Here is a 20,051-nt window from a genome sequence, read left to right on the forward strand (position 1 = left end):
TTTGAACCAGATTTTTTCAACAAAATCGACTTGAAACATTATCATGCCATTGCACAGAGAGCATTAATAGATGTTGTAGGTCTTGTTTTAGGACCTTCTCCCACTAAATATTTTAAAAACATGCAAGGTTTTTATTCATGTTTCAATCATGAATGATTAAATATGCTATGCTAAGTACAAGTGATATTCTATAACACCCTATACTCGACCCCATCGCCAAGTCCAGGTACCAGGTGATACAATGACCCAAATAACTTAATGGTATTTCTGATTCTACTTATATTACATACTTAAGCAACTTAGTTTTTTAAACCTGGCTATTAAAATTCGTACAAAACTAGTGATAAATTCTTACAACTTTGATTTCAACTTCTATTTATAAGTTTCAAATTAAGACTTAGTTACAGACATAAGAATTTAAACCTTGAGACGTGGCCTTCAAGGAAGCCCCTTTATATACATGAGATGTATATAAGGCCTCACAACATTTTTGACACTATACTGAGATGGGCTAAGGCCCAAACTATCACTGATACTGAAAAAGGCTGAGGTTCAAGACTGTTCAACTATGCACTGTGAATACTGATTGTTTGTCTGTTTTTGTGGGATTACACACTGAGTTTATGTAAACTCACCCTTTTTGTTTAATGTGCACAGGTAATCCCCAGACTTAGAAGGATCGATGTGATGGAGGACTCAACAGTGACCATAGTAATTTTTGGACTTCATGGTTTTCAATTGCGATTTATGATTTGATTGTTATTGATTATTTGGGTTGTAATTTAAGGACCCTCTAGGAATTTGGTTTTATATTTTGGGTTTTTATTTATTTATTTTACTTTCTGGATTTATACCTGCTGGTCGTAGGAATTTCAGTTTTCAAAAAGTTAAAGTATCTTCTAAACGCATGATCACTTAGACTGTTTTATTAAAGCTTCCGCAACGAGGGATGTTTCAAAAAAATTAAAATGAATAAAGACGACTTCTTAAGTTCTAACAAAGGTTTACTAAAGATAATAACATGGAATATTTTTATCGTAACAACGAGGTTTCAAAAACACTATCGTGTGACATTTCCAAATACGGCCATAACGTCTAGGCTGGGTTTGGGGTGTTACATTTAGTGGTATTAGAGCCAGGTTACAAAACTTGGCTGTGGATTATGAGTTTTAAATTTGGTTTTTGAAAAATTGGTTTTTAAATGATTTGAAATATTTCTACTGAGTATGTGGTGCACCAAGTCTTCGGTGCCGATCCTGTAAGTGTTCTAAAACTGATACATGCTATGATATTCTGAAACTGATATATTTTATGATATTCTGAAACTACTGTAGATAGTATACTATGAAAACACTCTAGATAGTGTATATTGAGATTGTAGAAAAACTGATAGAGACTGCGATTTACGAAAATTGCTCTGATTACTGAAACTGTTTACATAAAACATCTGCTAGTAAATACTGAAACTGATGCATAGAAATTCGTAATACCAAATAAATCCGAATAGACATGAGTGCATGAGGTATTCATAGACGTGGTACTGGAGGCCGAGGTAGAGGTAGCGACCGTAGAGGGGTTCGATCTGAGTCATTTTCCCTAGGTAATATATTGAATTTGGACACGAGTGAGACGTCAATGTCGCCTGCTACTGAGACTGAGTCTCATGATCGTATGGCTGAGGACGACGCATTGTCTCAAGCTATGTTGAGGATACTAGAAAGGGCCGCTGGGGCAATCTGTTAGAGTTAGTAAACTCTACAGGGATGTTCCTTTAGAGGTTCAAGGGACGGTATTTCTGGCTAATTTGATAGATCTTCCGTTTGGGGAGTTCGATATGATATTGGGAATGGACTAGTTGGTCAAGCATCATGTCAGTTTGGATTGTGCGACTAAGAGGGTTGTATTGAGAACTGAGGAACTGTTGTGATTGGGGAACGTCGGAATTACTTGGCTAACGTCATCTCTGCACTGGTAGCTGAGAAACTGGTTCGCAAGGTATGTGAGGTGTATTTGGCCTACGTAAGTGTTTCTACTTCTGGGGACTCTACTGTGAAGGATATTAGAATTGTGAGGGGTTTTTTAAATGTCTTTCCTGAAGAGCTACCGGGTTTACCTCTGAATCGAAAAGTGGAGTTTGGGATTAAGCTTTTCTCTGGTACAACTTCGGTGTCTATCGTTCCCTATCGAATGGAACCGAAAGAGCTTACAGAGCTTAAGGCTCAAATTCAGAAGATATTGGATCATGGGTTCATCCGCCCTAGTGTGTCCCCGAGGGGAGCACCGGTACTGTTTGTTAAGTAAAAGGATGGATCCATGAGGATGTGTATCGACTACCGACAACTAAATAAGTTGACTATTAAGAACAAGTATCCACTTTCAAGGATTGATGATTCTTTGACCAGTTTCGGGGGGCGTCTGTGTTCTCCAAAATTGACTTGCGTTCTGGGTATCGCTAGTTGAGGGTTAAGGAGGTTGATGTGCGTAAGACAACATTTAGGACTCGTTATGGTCACTATGAGTTCCTAGTGATGCCATTTGAACTGGCTAATGTACCGGTAGCTTTTATGGATCTGATGAACTGAGTGTTTCAGCCCTACTTGGATCGGTTTGTAGTGGTGTTCATCGATGACATATTGGTTTATTTGGGGACTGAGGATGAGCATGACGAGCACCTTAGGTTTGTTCTTCAAATTTTGAAGGAAAAACAGCTCTATACTAAGTTCCGCAAGTGAGTTCTGGTTACGTAAAGTAACATTTCTGGGTCATATGGTGTCTGCTGTGGGGATTCGAGTCGATCCTCAAAAAAAAATTAAGATTGTATTGGATTGGAAGTAGCCTAAGAATGTGTCTGAGATTTGTAGCTTTTTGGGGTTGGCCGGTTATTACCGATATTTATGGAAGGATTTTCACTGATCGCTGCACCCTTGACTAAGCTACTATGTAAAGGTGTACCATTTGATTGGTCTAATGCATAGCAAGAGATCTTTGAGAAGCTTAAGACTGTATTGATTGAGGCTCCTCTTTTGGTACAGCCTAAACCTGGAAAGGAGTTCACGGTTTATAGTGATGCATCACATGTCAGTTTGTGATGTGTGTTAATGCAGGATGGTAAGGTGGTTGCATATGTGTCTCATCAGCTTAAGACACACGAGGTGAACTATCCGACGCACGATTTGGAGTTGGTCATCGTAGTCTTTGCATTGAAAATCTGGAGGCATTATCTTAATGGTGAGAAGTGTATCATCTACACTGGTCACAAAAGCCTCAAGTATCTCCTTACTCAGAAGGAGTTAAATCTAAGGCAGCGAAAATGGGTTGAGCTACCTAAGGATTACGATTGTACCATTGAATACCATCCTGGCAAGGCCAATGTGGTGGCTGATGCATTGAGCCGTAGGGCTATGACCGATCTAAGAGCGATGTTCGCTCGACTTATCCTATTCGACGATAGAAGTTTGTTGGTAGAACTTCAGGTCAAATCAACATGGATTGAACAAATTCGAGGTAAACAATTGGGGGATAGGTCTCTCAGGTTGCGTTTTCGTCAGGTTGAGAATGGTTGTACTATTGACTTTGGGATAAACAGTGATGCGGTACTTTGTTTACCTATGCTATGCATCCCGCCGGGAACAAGATGTATTGAGATCTTCGGGAATTATACTGGTGGCCAAGGTTGAAGCATGAGGTTATTAACTTCGTTGCTCGCTGTTTGACTTGTTAGTAGGTTAAGGTTGAGCATTAATTACCTTCGGGATTGCTGCACCTGGTTAAGTACCGTTATGGAAATGGGAGTGGGTAACGATGGACTTCGTTAGTGGGTTGCTCTAACACTCACTAAGAATGATTCTGTCTGGGTCATCATGGATCAATTGACCAAGTCTGCTCACTTCATCCCGGTAAGGATAGGCTTTTCTCTTCAAAAATTAGCTAAGCTCTACATATCGGAAATAGTAAGACTACATGGGGTACCTGTCTCGATCATTTTTTTATAGAGATCCTCATTTCACATCTCGATTCTGGAAGAAGCTTCATGAGGCTCTAGGTTCAAGATTAGACTTTAGTACAACTTTCCATCCTCAGATAGATGGTTAGTTGGAGAGGGTGGTTCAGATACTGGAGGACATGTTAAGGAGCTGTGTTATTGATTTCCGAGGTAATTGGGAGGAGTATTTGCCATTAGCGGAGTTTGCCTACAATAATAACTTCCAGTCTATCATCCATATGGCACCTTACGAGGCACTGTACGATCGTAAGTGGGATAGTGACGTGTTCTAGGTCCTGAGTTGGTCTCCAAGATAGAGGATAAGGTTAGATTGATTCAAGATCATTTGAAAGCGGCTTCTAATAGGAAAAACTCCTATGCATATTTGAAGAGGCGTGAGATCGAATATTCTGTGGGGGACTTAGTTTTTTTCTCAAGGTCTCACCATGGAAAAAGGTTCTGAGGTTCGGCCGCTAGGGCAAGCTAAACCCTCAGTTTATTAGACCTTACCGCATTCTAAAACGTGTGGGACCTATCTCTTATCAGTTGGAGTTACCTCCGGAGTTAGACCGCATTCATGATGTATTTCAGATCTCGATGTTGAGGTGCTACTGCTCTGATCCCACACATGTTGTTTCTGTTGAGGAGATTGAAGTTAGGCCAGACTTGACCTTCGAGGAGGAGGCTGTTCCGATTCTGGAGCGTGATGTAAAGGTCTTTTGAAAAAATTCTATTCCTTAATGAATGTTCTGTGGCGTAATCATAACACTGATGAGGCCACGTGGGAGCCTGAGGATGCGATGCGTCAGTAGTATCCTCACCTATTCTGATCAGGTAAATTTCGAGGACAAAATTTTCTCTTAGGGGGTAGAATTGTAACACCCCAAAATTTCTAATTTCGTTATTGTGAAAATATGACACAAATATTTGCCAGCTTTAGTGGTTATGTGGTCTGGAAGTGTTTGGGAGGTCCCAAGTTTTGGGATCGAATATCCAAGTGCAAAATGAAGTTTTTAATTTTAGTTTGTTAATTTGGCTGCTGGAAAAATAAGGACTTTGATTCATTAATTTTTAGTTATTTTAGTTTTTGTTTTAATTATGTCATAGTTTGCACATCATTAATTTGTGTTCTGCATTTAATAAAGTCATGCATTATGTAACTTTAATGTTAGTTAAGTTTGCATCATTAAATTAAGTCATGCATTAACTCATCTGTTCATTTAGTTTATATCTTAATTAAATTATGCATTTAAACATCTTAGTTTATTTAGTTATTGGAATACTTATTGTTGCATGAGTTATAAGTTTATTAAATTAAGTGTTTAATGTGTTTAATATATGTTTAAAATGTGATTAATGTGTTTGTTTTAATGTGTTTGATTGCAGGTGTCTTTTTAGTTGGAAACTGTTACACTCAAGGGCTGTTACAAATTGATTAAAGTGACTTTTCAAGTAGAAATTAGTTACATACAAAGGGAGCAATATATATCATTAAAAGGAGAGCTTTACACCTCCTTAAATTGGCAGCAGCCTTTTCTTATTCCATAACTGATTGTTGCTTAAATTGTCACTCCATGAGCCAAAATATCATGAATTGCTGCTGGTGTCTATTCGGCTAACCAAAGAAAAATTTACATCTTATTTTAAACTCTTGGGCTGCTCAAAAATGAAACTTTAGCACTCAAGTTTATTAAGTTAGCTGAATTAAGAACATTAAAGCTTATTGATAGTTGTTGTTATTTAGGCCTAGAATTTCAAGAGTTTGAGCTTAGTAATTGAGTTTTATTTCAACTCATTATTAGCTCATTTAAGCTGAATATTTGTGACTTTTCAGCTAGGCCTTATCTAGCGTTATAAATACTTGTAATCAGCTCATTGTAAAAGGACCTTTGCTAAATTTATGCTAAACTTGAGTTTCGTGAGTTATCCAATTCTCTTTGATTCTTTTGGAACTGATTTGACTTATCAAGCATAGCTTGTGGCATCTATCATTCCTTTGTTTGCCGAACTTATCACCTTTTGGTGTGGCGTTCATTATACCTTTGGTTCCTATCACATTTGATAGTGGGTCAAGGTTCCTTGCTGTTTGTTTTCACCTAAGAGCCATTTTGAGACTCGGGTCAACAATCTAATATTGTTGGTTCATTCTCTGCCTTAGCCAAATCCATTATTTACTTAACCATTTTACCTACTTCCATTGTTTGAAACCATTTATCCTATTTTTTTCATTTATCCCTGAGACAAACTTATCCTTATTCAATTCACGATCGGGCAATCTGAACGACTCAAATCCATCCGAAACGAGTTCATATCAAGTCGTTTTTTAGTGGGTTAATAAGGAGTGTTTTCAAAAGATAACTGGGGAGAAGTTATCAAAATAAGATTTTCTTCTTATCGGTTTTCTATTTTCTCTTTTTTCTTTTCCCAACAAATTTTCTGACATTAGACTTTCGTTGCTCTGTCATGTCTTCTCCCTTCTTGTTCACTTTTGGTTTTTGTTCCCCTTTGGCCGAATCTTGTTTCTTCTCTTTCCCCTTTCTTTTCATTTTTGTATTTTTTTGAGTGATCTCTTTGGGTGCAACTTTCGACTTCATCTATTTCGGTAAGTGGAATTTTTCCCCTTAGTTATCATATTTCGATTAGGCAGTTAACAAAGGGTTCATTTTACTCTCGTTTAGGTGTTGTTCAAAGGTTTTAAGCAGATATTCCAATGTGTGGAGACGACTGGTTATCAGATTCGTCGTGGTAAGTTTTCAAATCGTCGTTGGTTTAGTTTCTCGAGTTTTATGTTGGGGATTTTTGGTGGATTGCAAATCAAGTGATTAATTAAGTGATATATTGGTCAAATATAGCTTTCTGAAGGCTCGGGTTACTTTGCATAGCGAATCGATATCAAGTGTGCACCCGAAATGCAAAAAATGGGATTTGGAGAAAAGCCAAAATTGCTTGCTATCGAGAAATAAGAGAAATAAGAGAAAATGATAAGAAAAATTGTAGAGAAAGGAAATAAGGGTGTTATAAACTTAGAAATCAACATTCTGCAGTAAAATAGTTTTGGACAGCAGCAGTAGTCTAACTTTGAAAAATCATCAAAAATAGTGGAAATTGAGTTAGAGGTTGAATAAAATATGAAATTAAATGTTATTGAGTCTAGTTTTTCATGGAAGAAACAATATAAACAATGAAATTGTAAGTTATGAGATAAAATGAATTTTGTGAGACAATGTCAGAATGGTTTCGGGTTCACCTGTTCTGACTTTGGAAAATCATCAAAATTTGTAAAAAAATAATTATGGGCTTAAATATGTACATTCAAATCCTTGATAAGTCTAGTTTCAAGAAAAATAAATGGAAACATCATCCAAATTTTGTACCAAGAGACAAATAATTTTTAGTAAGTAAAGGTTGAAGGTATCAAATAGCAGAATAGGGATAAATTTGAAGATTTTACTGTATTTATTTGATATATTATAAATTCTAAAAATTTTATGGTAGAAATTTATTTGAGTCTAGTTTTGAAAACATCAAGCGGATCTTAATTTTGAATTCTGTAGCTCAAGTTATAAATAATTTAGTGACAATGACTCAAGTAGACAGCTCTAAATGATCATATTAGTAAATAGTGGAAACATATATGAATATCTAGCTAGCATAGGTTACATTAAAAATGGATCACATGGCCAAGGCCAATTTGGGTCGAGTGGGCCACACGGGCACACACGGGCGTGTGGGCCTATTTTTAACGAAATGTTTCTAAGGTTGCACGGGTCGCCCAAGTCGACTGTGAACCTACTGTAAGGTCGGTAACCGCTACTTAGACCCCTAAATGTGTGAAATTGACTGAATGATATTTGTACTGATCATGTTAATATCTGAACTGAATATATGTACTGAAATTTCATAATAGCATATCATCCATGGTATGTTGCATTGCATTGGGTTGGGGTTGTTATTTGGTGGAAGTGTACTGAAAGGCTTTAAGCCTAATTTACTGGCAACTCAGCTGTAAACCATTGTTTTGTGCTGTATTCGGTACTACTTGGAGTGTGGGGATGGGTGGGTTGATTATATCCCCACATGGAGTGTAGGGTTGGACGAAGGTGGTGTGTAGAGGCTGGCTGGGTAGGATTTTGCTATTGCATAACTGTTACTGCTACTGAAACTGTGATGGGATAAGGCCCACCGCATTTTTGACACTGTACTGAGATGGGCTAAGGCCCAAACTATCACTGATACTGAAAAGGGCTTAAGCTTAAGATTGTTCAACTGTGCACTGTGAATACTAATTGTTTGTTTGTTTCTGCGGGATTACACATTAAGTTTACGTAAACTCACCCTTTTTGTTTAATGTGCACAGGTAATCTCTAGACTTAGACGGATCGATGCGACAGAGGACCCAATAGTGACCACAGTAATTTTTGGACTTCATGGTTTTCAATTACGATTTATGATTGGATTATTATTGATTATTTGGGTTGTAATTTAAGGACCCTCAGGGACTTTGGTTTTAAATTTTGGGTTTTTATTTATTAATTTTACTTTATGGATTTATACCTGCTGGTCGTAGGAAATTCAATTTTCAAAAAGTTAAAGTATCTTCTAAATGCATGATCACTTAGACTGTTTTATTAAAGCTTCCGCAACGGGGGATGTTTCAAAACAAATGTTTTAAATGAATAAAGATGACTTCTTAAGTTCTAACAAAGGTTTACTAAAGATAATAACATGGAATGTTTTCATTGTAACAACGAGGTTTCAAAAACACTATCATGTGACATTTCCAGATACAGTCTTAACATCTAGGGTGGGTTTAGGGTGTTACAAGGGTCGTATTAAAATTTCGTTAAGAAATTTTCAAGTTTAAATGGTTAATTAAGTAAAAAGGACTAAATCGTAAAAGGTGTAAAAGTTGAGTTCTATTAGTTAAAGGGGTCAAATGGCTATGAAATTTTAAACTAATGGACTAAGATAGTAATTATACCATTTAAAGAGTTAGTGGATATGCATGGACAAGGTTTTATTGAAATTATTGATTAATGATAAGGGTAAAATGGTAAATTAATAATTAAAAGAAAATTAAGTAAAGAAAAGATGAAATAAAGTTATCATCTTATTCCTTTTCTTATTTTTGAATCAAAATTTCACCATTGAAGTGGGGAGAGCTTCAATTTTGAATCCTTCATTTCATGGTATGATTCCCTGTTTTAATGATTTTTATGTTTTTGAGTTCGTTTATGATTGCTTGATTTCATGCATGAATCATGCAAGGGGTTGGACGGTTTTGACAGATTTATTTGAGAGCTAATTTTTAATTTTTTTCACAAGTGTGAAGGCCTTCAATTTTATTATCGCAAAGCTGATTTAGGCTGCTCTTGATGGCTTGCCGAATTTGGGTCATTCTCCCCCCTTATTGGACAATTTTGACAACTCAATTGAAAGCAGAATTCATTCTTTTTAGTAACCATCTTCCAAGCTGGGTTGAATTGAATTTGTGAGTCCAATTTAGTGAGCTTGTCGTCCACATGGAGTAAGATTTAACTGTGTTCATGTGTGATACTATTAACTCCCATATGAATTAATTTCGTGGTCCAATTGTAGCAATTTAAGTAAAAAGTTAACATGTATCATAAAATAGCAAAATTATGTAAAATTAATACTAATTAGTATAAAACTTCAAAATTTACTCAAATTATGTCTAATGTCTCAATATGAATTCAAATGACTCAACTGGCTACCCACATGCTCAGAATTTGCATAAATTATGACTAAAAAGTTGTTAATATAACCTATATAATTTAAATGTATCACTTATGGATTGTATGGGTATGCAGATGGTGTCGAAAAATATAACCCCGGGTGATCAGTCAGTTATCCAACTAATGGTTCGTATTCATCATATTACTATCTGAAAAGTAATATGAAAAGTGACAAGCATACTGAAGACCCATTCCTTGCTATATGGGTTGGTGTATTGGAAGACAACTGTTTTCGTGCCAAGGTACCATGTATTCAATGTCTAATATGATGGAGTAGTTATTGGATGTCGTCCGATGCTGAGCCACAATGAACACTCAGGTGGAAGTGGTTGAGCATGATGTTCACGAAGTTGAGGCAGAAGGTCATTTTATCATTATTGAGCATAATGGGGTGAATGTCACATCCAAAAAACCGAGTTAGTAGAAATTGGGTCAATGAACCGAGAGTGGTCATGCTTGACTTTTTTAAGATGACCTTTGTGCGTTTAACATTATATAAGTAACAAGTCTAGCGGTTTAGTAGTGGTAGAGCTATCCTTGATGATCGGATTTTGAATCCCTTCCCTTTCATTAATTTCTATTTGGTGCAAATTTGCTTCAAACCTTAGTAATGGTCACTTCATGTGTTTTAAATATTTTCTATTAAGTTGAGAACAAGAAATTAAATGGCCTAGTGATTAGGAGGTCAAAAAGCTTCCTAAGGGTCCTAGGTTTAAGTCTCCACACTCTCCACTTTTTAATTTATTTTTTTTTTACAATTTTAGCATGTACCAACCCTTCTTGCTTTCCATACATGTTGCCTTGCATGGGGAGGATTCTTTCCTTTTTTGTCAAGTCAACATGCCTAATTTTTAAAAGCATGATCACCTTTTTGCTCCTTTTTCCCCTCCATATGCCATTTTCTACATTCTTGGCTTATGAACTGATTCATTGTACCTAGACAATTATTTTCACCTATTGAATCAATTTTGCTTATTCACCTCCGCCTATTATCGTCCCTCTCTTTAGCTCCTCCCTTTCACTCCATTTTTCTTTGTTTTGGCGAACTTTTTCCACCACATTTACCTTAGCTTTTCTCCTCACTTTCAACACCCTTTACAAACTGAACCATCATCAAACCTCTTCCTTGCCGCCACTCACTCCATCCATTTTTGCTCCAACATCGCCCCTTGCACCACCATACACCACCATAACCACCACTTTGTGCCACCATCGAAAATAATTCTTTTCTCTCTTTTAATTTTCTCCTTATTCATTCTAGTGTCACAACATCCCTCTTTTTATCTTTCTCCTCCTTCGTTGGGTTCTCGTATGATGTAAACTCAAAATTAAATAGGATTTTTCTATGTATTTTTACCACCTTTTGCCTTAATAAATATGTTAATATTGAGTAATTGTTATTATAATAAATGAATTTACTTAATTATTAATTTTAGACATGAATTTATAAAGTACATGAAATTATGCTTAATTACATGATTTTTGTACATAATTTATATTATTTTCATGTTAAATATTAATATGTGAATTTTCATTATGCAGGAAGACCATTGAAGATGTGATTAACATAAATTATGCAAGGACATGAGCACATCCACTTCATTTGGACGACAAGACCATGCAAAACTAGGTCATAAAGGTGTTAATTTGACCCAGTAAAAGATGTGCTAAAAGATGGACATGTCTAATTAATTATTGGACTGAGAAACCATCCAACAAGGAGGAATGAAAGCCCAATTTTTGCACAAGTAGATGCTTCCCAAAAATAAGCTTTGGGGTATTTAACTGAAGGTCCTTGTAGTATTAACACCAACTTGGTCTTTGAAACAAGTAGATGCTACCCAATTTCGGCACAAGTAGATGCTGCACAAGTAGATGCTGCCCAAAAATATTAGAAATCAGCCCACCAACTTGGTCTTTGAAACCATACACCTTATTGCTATTAATAGCAATTTTTTTAAATTCAAAAACAAGCAACCAAGTCATTTCCTTTTCCACAATTTGTGGTCGGCCATGCATTAGAGGAAAGAGAGGGATTTTGAATTCTATTTTTAGCAAACTCTACCCTTACCTTCACCTATAAATACCATACAAATCCCATTTCTCAAATCATCCCTTCATTCATGACAAATCCCTGAACACTCATCTCTTATTCATTCTCTCTTTTATCTCCTTTTTTGTTTCCCTTCCATAGTCGTTCCATTTCCCCTTCTTCCATCTTTTAGCCAGCAAAAGCTTTGTCAAGATACTTCCTTGGTCGGCATCCTTAGGAAACCCTTAGCAAAAGGAGCATCGAGCAGAACAGAGGAACACATCGTCAAAAAAGATTCGAAAGGCTACTGAACTAAATTAGAGTTTACTCTTTCCTCTTGTTATTTAATTTACTTGTATTTGTTATTTGTTTATTGTTTTTTAAATCAACGATGATATTTTAAATCCTGTTTTCTAGAATGATTATGTTAATTCAATAAGATATTTTTGATTCATATTTAACATGTTTGTGCCTCAGTTGATCATGTTTTCCATTAAAATCAAGATGTATTTCATTCATACATGATTGGATGCTTTCAAATTAGCTGACTGATCCTAACCAGACAACGGCTGGTAGACGCATAATTGAAAAGTGCAATGCTCAATTTAGATCATTAAACTTGGCTAAATTAGAGGTTCATAATATCTTTAGTTAGCTCTATTATCTTGCCTAGTTTTTAGGTTTATGTGATTAAACTATTGCAAACATAAATGTCCCTGTGACCTTGCCTAAATGCTAAGAAACCCTTAGTTTAATATGATCAGTAAAATGCATATTTCTCTAAGTAAAAGATCTGAGAGGACTTAATTTGGTTTCCAAACTCATGAAATATCGAGTTGCCAAGGAATGTTTTCCAAACATTGTTAAGCATGAAGAAAATGAATTGGGTTGATTAATATAATTATCCTAGCCTATTTTATGTTGATTGTTTTTGTTGCTAAAGTCATTCATTCATACATTTAGATAATTTGCATTTAGATTAAAATTGCATTAGGGATCAATTTTTGCATCTAGTTAATTTGATCATCACTATCCAAAATTATTGAGTTTTTATATCAAATTGTGATTTATAATTTTGCAATTAATTGATTAACATACATAGTACCTGTGGAGACGATAACTCATTTTACTTACTTATTACTTGAATGACTATGTACACTTGCACAAATCTCGTTACAAGTTTTTGGCGCCATTGCTGGGGACTGGTGCCTTAATAATTCTTTGTGAAATTATTTTTGCAGTTTGGTTTTTATTTAATTTCTAACATTACTAATTTATTCTTTATTCTTTATTTTTTATTTTTATTCTTTATTTGTGATTTATTTATCAGGTGTTTATAAGCATAGATCGAACCATCGATCTATTACCTATATACCCTAAAATTGAGTGGACATTTAGACAGAGAAGATGAGAGAGATTTGCTCAATGAAAAGCCGAGATGGACCTTGAAAATCAAAATGATGGACAAGGTAATGGATACAATCATGTGTACAACCCAATCATTATTGCAGATGATAGGGATCGTGCCATAAGACAATATGATGTGCCACTCTTGAATGAGTTAAATACGGGAATCAAGAGGCCAAATATCAAGGTACCTAATTCAAATTGAAACCAGTGATGTTTCAAATGCTCCAAACAGTGGGCCAGTTTAGTGGTATGCCCATGGAAGACCCACATCTTCACCTTCGATTATTCATGGAAGTGAGTGATTCGTTTAAGATAGCTGGTGTGACTAAAGATGCATTAAGGTTGAAGTCATTTTCGTACTTGCTGTGAGATCGAGCATGAGCATAGCTGAATTTATTGCCACCAAGTTCAGTATCTACTTGGTAAGAATTAGTAGAAAGGTTTTTCGTAAAATATTTTCCACTGAGCAATAATGGAAAGTTGCGAAATGAGATAACTACTTTTCAACAGTTGGATGATAAGTCTTTATATGAGGCGTGGGAAAGATTCAAGGAATTACTTTGTAAGTGTTCTCATCATGGGATTCCTCATTGTATCCAGTTAGAGACGTTCTATAACGGTCTCAACGCACATACAAGATTAATGGTTGATGCTTCTGCGAATGGTGTGATTTTGTTTAAGTCTTATAATGAGGCTTACGAGATCATCAAAAGGATCGCTAGAAACAATTACCAATGGCCAACAAATCTAGCAGTTTCTGGAAGACAAGTTGCTGGAGTGCATAAAGTGGATGCGCTTACTTCACTCTCTGCTTAAGTATCTTCTATATCCTCTATGTTAAAACAGATTACCACTAATGGTTTGAATAATTTTGCAGCTCAATACCAAGTCAGTATGATGTTGTTTCTTGTGTGTATTGTGAGGATGGTCATTCTTTTGAGAATTGCCCTTCAAACCCTGAGTCTGTTTGTTATGTAAAGAATAAGTATCAAAATAGAAGTGGACAAGGACCACAGTCCAACTTCTACAATCCATTATGGCGGAATCATTTGAACTTTTCCTGAAGTAACCAAGGAAATGGACCAAACAATCATATGCAACATAGACCCAATCAATCCCTAAGGTTTAGTCAAAAAGCCCCAAAACCACCTTAAGCTGAGTCATGAAATAGTTTGAAGGGCTTTTTGAAGGCGTACATAGAGAAAAATGATGTTTTGATCCAAATTCAAGCAGTAACACTAAAAAATCTAGAGACCTAGATGGATCAGTTAGCTACTAAGCTTTGTAGTAGACTACAAGGAGCCTTGCCAAGCAATACAGAAAATCCAAGGAGTTTGGGTAAGGAACATTGCAAGGTAGTTGCATTACCAAGTGGAAAGATTTTAGAACCCAAAGAGATTGTAATTGAAGATGAGCCTACTAAAAAGGAGGAAAGTCAATCAACAGTTGAAGTTCCTAAACTAAAAAAATCAGATGCTAAGAAACTTGATGAGTTAAACCCTAAACTAGTAAAATTATCTCCTCAAAAAACTTGTAGATTTATCTCCTCAAAAAAGTTGTCCATTTCAACCTAAATTTCTATATCCTCAAAGACTTTCGCACAATAAGCAGAAACAAGAAGTACTGTCACACCCCAAAATAGGGCCTAGGAGTTTTAGGGTATTTTAGGAATTTTAGCCTTAGAGTGTTTAGAATTTTATGACATGGTATACATGTAATGTTTTCAATTATGATTTTTAGAAAATTAAATCAATTTCTGAAAATGAGTTTTAAATACCTTTAATTTTGAAAATAGGATAGACTTGTAAAAGAGTAAAAAATGTTAGTCTTTATGACACAATTAAACCAAATTTTAAAACTCAATCTAATACTTCCCCAACCTACGTATATTTCACGTTAGTTCTTCCCCTCCTATTCTTATTGCCGACCCTTTTTTTCCCTCACCCTCTCCATTTAATTTTTTATTCCAAACTCTAGTATTTTGATTTCCATAATCCTTACAATATTAAACCTCCATAATACTTCAAGAAAAACACTCAAAAACACCATAGATTCCTCAATTGTCAAGCTTGTGGGTTTTTCGGGTTTTCGATCAAACAATTGGGTTTTTGTCAACTAAGGTGACGATTCATCTTCCTATTAGTTATAAATGATATTTATTCTTTTAAATTGAATTTTTAGCCATTAAATTGTATGTTTTAAATAAAAGCTGAAAATTGGGTCGTTAATGGTGGATTTTAGGATTTTGCATAAAAACGTAGTTTCAAAGTGTTTTTCAACTTATTTTAACATGACTAGAAGGTTTCTAAATTTACACGTTTTGTTAAAGAATTCTTGAGTTTTATTAAATTTTTGAAAAATAGCCATAAAACATGTCGAAAAACACGATACTATGAATTGAGAAAATAGCCATAAAACATGTCGAAAAACACGATACTATGAATTGATTATTTTATTGTAGCTTAAAGGTTGGTAATTAGTTGGACGTGAATTATAAGATGAACGAAATTGGTTTTAGGTGAAAAGATTAAATATAGATCGAGATATTTGAATTTAAAGTTATCATGTTATAAGTTTTAGTTAAATGGGAACATAGCTTAGTCTTATGTTTTTTTATTTCTTGTGGTGAGTTCTTAGCTGACTATTAAATGAACTATTGTGTGAATTGTTGTGTTAAAGTTCCAAATTTGATAGGACCTTATACGAGTAGAGATAAAGGCAAGGAAAAGCTAGTTTGAGCTTTCGATTTTTCGGCGAAAGCGTAATTAGTGAGTGTTTGGAATAATTGCTTGTGGACATGATTTAATGCATTGTTTGGGAATTTGGTAGTAGCCTAAATCACTACTCTAAATTTCAAGTGTAAGCTTTCTCATACCTATGTTATCTTGTGAACAAAGTGCTTATGTGTTTGTGAATATGTGAATTGAGATGAGATGCTATAACATGTGATATGTGGTTATGATAAATATTGTGAAAGTGCAAATATGTTTGACTCTATGAGAGGAAATGTTGTGAACGTTGTGAACATTGAGGCCTAGGACATGTCGGAGAGATAAGGGAATGTAACCTAAGCTCCATTCAACAGGACATGTGAGAGGAAATAATGAGAGTGTTAGCTTTATGCTTCACTTTTAGGACATATTTGACTCTATGAGTCTATGTTTGGTGTGTTGGAGATTCGCGTATCTAATGAGTGATGATAGAGGTCACTTTTATGTTTCATAGCTCAAGTATCAAATTATCTTAAAATGTATATATGTAACGTGATGTATGCCTAAATGAGTATGTCACCATTATACAATTTATTTATAAAGATGTTTTGAATATTGTGATATATGCTTGAACGTTAGGTGATTATATGTGTAATAGGATATATGCTTAAAAGTGAATATGTTCACCATGTAAAAGAACTAATAATAATGCACGAGTAAGTATATTATGACACTAAAATTTGAACTGTTAAGGTTATGCTATATTATTGTTTTGTTAATGCTTGATGAACTATTTGTATGGTAGTTGTTCTAGGCATTCACTGAGCTTGTTAAGCTCACCCACTCTCGTCTTTAACCATTGTAGATTAGTTGTGTGTCAGTGTATGCAGTGTGGTTTCTAAGAGATGATCCAAGTGAATCTATTTGTTATTTCGTAGGTGTTCTATATTTATTTACATTTTGGGGAATAAGGCAATGTGGTAGACTTGTTTATAGCCATGTTAACTTCTAGGAAATTTGCTGATTTTGGTTCAGTTTATAAGAATTACATGTTATTGTGATGCTTGAGTTCATGAACTTGAGAATGGATTGACGTTACTTGCTCAGACACTATTTTGCGATATTGAACTGCTAATTAGGCCGTTGAAAAATTATTTGTCAAAGTAATTGATGCATGATGTTTAGGAACTAATTGGAATGGGTTAATTACTTATGTATGTTGCATTTTTGAGGTCTAGAGCAAAGGTACCGATAATCAGGTTTTAAAATCGATACCTCTGTGCTTTGAAACATGTAGGAAGTCAAAATAGAGATTTGGTATCGATACCTCGTGTATCGATACTCGGGATAAATTTATCGATACTTCACGATAGGTACCGACAATTTTCGAGACTTTGATTTTTAATCAAGAAACAGAATGCAAGTTTGGTAACATTTTTCAGGTGATATCGATACCACTTAAAGAAAATATCAATACCTTAGTCTCCGTATCGATACCTACGGACCTAGTTTGAGAATTTTATTGAATGGACCTTATGCATGTTTTAATATGTTTATAAGACTATTTAATGTAAGTTTAGCACGTGATAATGATAACTAGCTAGTATGATTGACTTAAGATCGATGCAAATAGCAAACTGATGGATGTTTTGTTGGAAATGAGCTTTTACTTGTTGGTTATGACATGATACGATGGTGTAGCATCCTAATATTCGGGCTTGGCGACTTGGCTGGGTATGGGGTGTTACAAGTACAATTCAAGAAGTTCTTAGATGTTCTAAAGCAACTTCACATCAACATCTCGTTGGTAGAGGCTTTAGAATAGATGCCCAACTACGTGTAGTTTATGAAGGATATTCTGTCCAAGAAGAAAAGGCTTGGTGAGTATGAGACTGTTGCTTTGACGAAGGAGTACAGTATGTTCTTATAGAACAAGCTACCTCCAAAATTGAAAGACCCTAGAACCCTTACGATACCCTGTAACATCAGATAATCTTACTACAGTTAAGCTTTGTTTGACCTTGGAGCAAGCATCAACTTGATGCCTAAATCTATTTTCAAACTGTTGGGAATAGGGAAGACCCACTACTGTGACACTTCAACTGGTGGATCATTCATTAGCATATCCCAAGGGAAAGATCAATAATGATTTGGCAATAGTTGATAAGTTTATTTTTCTTGCTGACTTAATTTTGATAGAGTTTGAAGCAGATAAGGAAGTTCCGATCATCCTTAGGAGACCTTTGGAAACACGAAAATATACACACTTTTTCATGCCCTTTGGAACTCAAATTCATGCAATTTCATAGTAATTCTTGTCAAAAAATATATAATAATTATAAAATAATTAAATTGTACTTAAATTATTAACATGTTAAATTTTAATTAATTTTATAATAAATTTTGATTTATTTTTGACAGATTCACACAAAGGGTGAAAAATGGCTTAGTAGGCATTACTAGAAGCACAAAATCGAGAAGCGATTTTGAAGCATCGAGACGAATTAATTTTTCAGCCTAAGACAGGCCAAATTATGAATATTAATTCATAATATAATTAATTTTAATTTTAATCCAATTTATTTTGAGTTAAATAATTATTAATTAAATTATGAAAAGAGGCTCAATTGTGATAAACCGAGAGACTGATCCAATTGAGCAACTAGGCTGCCCAAAACCATCCAACATGCTAACTCAATCACCTTATTTAGCTTATTATTTGGATTGCAAAAGATCACTTAAAGCTTCCTTGAAATTGCATTCAAACCCCTCCACTTATCAAGCCTTTATAGATTTGCCCCTTGCTGAATTTAGCAAGTTTGAAAGCTTCAAACTTGCCACATGTGTGGTCGGACATGGGGGGAGTCTATGGCTACTGATTTTTGCTATTTTTAGCAGTCTATCCAACTATAAATACCCCATTGGCTGCTTATTTCAACCACACCTCTCACACCTTTCATCATTTCATACTTCACTTCTCTCTCACTTTCTCTCTTCAAAACCCCTTCCTTTGTTCTTCATTTTCCCTTCTATTCCCTTGTTGATTTCCCCTCTTGGAAAAGAGCCCTTCAAACATCATTTGTAGCAGCATTCAAGTTCTCGTAGAAGCCTTGGTTCAACAAGAACAAGTGGAGAAGGAGAAAAAAAACTGGTCAAGCTTCGGAGAAACACCACATTTGATTCTAGTTCCCTGTCATTTAATTTTTATTGTTGTTGTTATGAACATGTCTATGAATACTTGTTATGTTGATATGTTTAATTTAATTAATATGACTTAAATTTAATTCGTGTAAGGTTGATTGCATTTCTTCCACTTAAGTTATTAAAATTATGTTTGTCTTGTTATAGGCCTTGGTAAGTTGTTTGATTAAGTAAAATCATGGTTAAGTTATTCTTGCATTATAATTGTAAGGCAACTAATGAATTAATTATTTAATCTTGTTGAAATTGAAATTAATTGACACACTACTTAAATAGTGCATGTTTAATATTCTAAGGTAGCTAATGGTTAAATTAGCGACGGTATTAAACGGTACATTAGCATTGCATAACTTGCAAGATTATTGTGATTAAACTGTTTCAAGGTAGGAATACATTGTTACCTCACTTAATCTTTTATGTACTTATGAAGATTGATTAATTGTTTGAATTGGCATTGGAAAATGTTCAAGAGATTATTTAATTTAATAGGTACGTATGAGCAGTAGTTAGCAAATTAACAAGTTGTCGTGAATTTATTCGTAACAACATGAATATGAGTTTAGTAATTCTAAGTTAAGCAATGTAATTAATCTAACACAATTATGTCATCTTGATTAAACCCTTCATTTGAAATCGTGCATTGGAACTTTTATTTTTATTTTATTTTATTTTATTTTACTTGGTTTTTAATCACTTCTTCAAAATCAAAATATTTTTCTTCACCAAAGTGTTTTTAATTGCATTCATAAATGATTCTTTTCACAGTCCTTGTGGGTACGATAACTCGACATTTACTTGTCACTTTATTACTTATTGTGATTGTGTACACTTGCACATTTCCATCATTCCAACCTTTCCTAGCCACGGGAAGAACGTTAATAGATGTGCAAAAAGGAGAACTCACAATGAGAGCTCAAGACTACCAGGTAACATTTAGCATTCTAAAGGCCATGAAATTT

General features: G+C 34.8%; 1 non-coding gene across 1 annotated transcript; it reads right to left on the reverse strand.

The window, feature by feature from the left end:
* Nucleotides 1-13,657: 13,657 nt before the first annotated feature.
* Nucleotides 13,658-13,764, reverse strand: LOC128034991 (small nucleolar RNA R71). The gene has a single exon (XR_008191395.1). It is a non-coding gene; the product is annotated as a small nucleolar RNA R71 (small nucleolar RNA).
* Between the last annotated feature and the right edge of the window lie 6,287 nt (nt 13,765-20,051).

Source organism: Gossypium raimondii, chromosome 11, assembly GCF_025698545.1.
Source record: "Gossypium raimondii isolate GPD5lz chromosome 11, ASM2569854v1, whole genome shotgun sequence".
In the NCBI taxonomy this organism is placed as follows: Eukaryota; Viridiplantae; Streptophyta; class Magnoliopsida; order Malvales; family Malvaceae; genus Gossypium; species Gossypium raimondii.